Source organism: Lucilia cuprina, chromosome 4, assembly GCF_022045245.1.
Source record: "Lucilia cuprina isolate Lc7/37 chromosome 4, ASM2204524v1, whole genome shotgun sequence".
Taxonomy (NCBI): Eukaryota; Metazoa; Arthropoda; class Insecta; order Diptera; family Calliphoridae; genus Lucilia; species Lucilia cuprina.
Window position 1 is genome coordinate 36,087,800 of NC_060952.1, and position 1,701 is coordinate 36,089,500.

Sequence of the window (1,701 nt, forward strand, 5' to 3'; positions counted from 1 at the left end):
AGTGAAGTTGTTATAGCGATAAATACTTTCAGTTTAACTTCTTTAAATAACAATTTATATAAATTTTAAATGCCACTAGGTAACACAAAGAAATAGTAAAATATTGTGTCTAGTCTATTGTCTAGTCTATAGTCTAGTCTATAGTCTAGTCTATAGTAGTCTATAGTCTAGTCTATAGTCTAGTCTATAGTCTAGTCTATAGTCTAGTCTATAGTCTAGTCTATAGTCTAGTCTATAGTCTAGTCTATAGTCTAGTCTATAGTCTAGTCTATAGTCTGGTCTATAGTCTAGTCTATAGTCTAGTATATAGTCTAGTCAATAGTCTAGTCTATAGTCTAGTCTATAGTCTAGTCTATAGTCTAGTCTATAGTCTAGTCTAAAGTCTAGTCTAAAGTCTAGTCTAAAGTCTGGTCTATAGTTTAGTCTATTGTCTAGTCTATAGTTTAGTCTATTGTCTAGTCTATAGTATAGTATATAATGTAGTTTGTAGTCTTGTCTATAGTCTAGTCTATAGTATAGTATATAATGTAGTCTGTAGTCTTGTCTATAGTATAGTCTGTAGTCTAGAGTATAGTCTAGTCTATAGTCTAGTCCATAGTATAGTCTACAGTCTAGTTTATAGTCTAGCCTATAGTCTAGTCTATAATCTAGCCTATAGTCTAGTCTATAGTCTAGTCTATAGTATAGTCTATAGACTAGTATATAGTCTAGTCTATAGTATAGTATAGTCTATAGTATAGTCTATAGTATAGTCTATAGTCTAGTCTATAGTCTAGTCTATAGTATAGTCTATGGTCTAGTCTATAGCCTAGTCTATAGTCTAGTCCTTAGTCTAGTCTTTAGTCTAGTCTATAGTCTAGTCTATAGTCAAGCCTATAGATTAGTCTATAGTCTAGTCTAGTGTATAGCCTAGTCTACAGTCTATAGGCTAGTTTATACTCCAGCCTAGTCTGGTATGTACTTTATCCTATCCATGCTTCAAAATATTCAAAGGTTACGATAAGAAGGGTTGAATACCATTAAAAAAGGTGCATATCCCCTCGGAGACCTTAAGGTCCAATATGATTCTCTTCGAGTAGCTGGTTCGGTGGCAACCTCATTACCATGCACATTACGGGACACCCAACACAATCTAATGACAAACAGTCTCATAATGTCCCTAAGGGCTATTTTACAATCTACAACGCGAATGCACCATGTGACAAGCCAATGTCCTGAGTGCAGCTTGACTATCAGATCCAGATCGCTAGGATCTGGAAAGCGACGTCAGTGAAAACTACAGACCAACAAGCCGATAATCCCTAGTTGGAAATTCTATCAGAGGTGTTTCCCCGAAGTCTAGAGTCGTAATATAATAATCCGTAATTCGAAGATTGGAATTACCCTGATAAATTAGACCTAATTCGTACAGAATTTTCGTATGGTCGTCACACGAAGGTTTAACAACAAAGACTCGTAGAGTCTTAGCAGATTCCTAGCCGTAACTCCCGCTACAAAATGCTCTATGGGCGACTGGTATAGAATGATGTTCAAAATATTAAAATGAAGGAATATTTTGGAGCAGGGATATGTTTATGTGTGTAAAATGCTTTTCAGTGAAGTTGTTATAGCGATAAATACTTTCAGTTTAACTTCTTTAAATAACAATTTATATAAATTTTAAATGCCACTAGGTAACACAAAGAAATAGTAAAATATTGT

At 34.5% G+C, this 1,701-nt stretch overlaps 1 long non-coding RNA gene across 1 annotated transcript in view; it reads right to left on the reverse strand.

Annotated features, from left to right (window-relative positions):
* LOC124419605 overlaps nucleotides 1-1,701 on the reverse strand; it is a 21,482-nt gene that overhangs the window by 2,494 nt on the left and 17,287 nt on the right. The gene's annotated exons all lie outside the window — the stretch shown is intronic.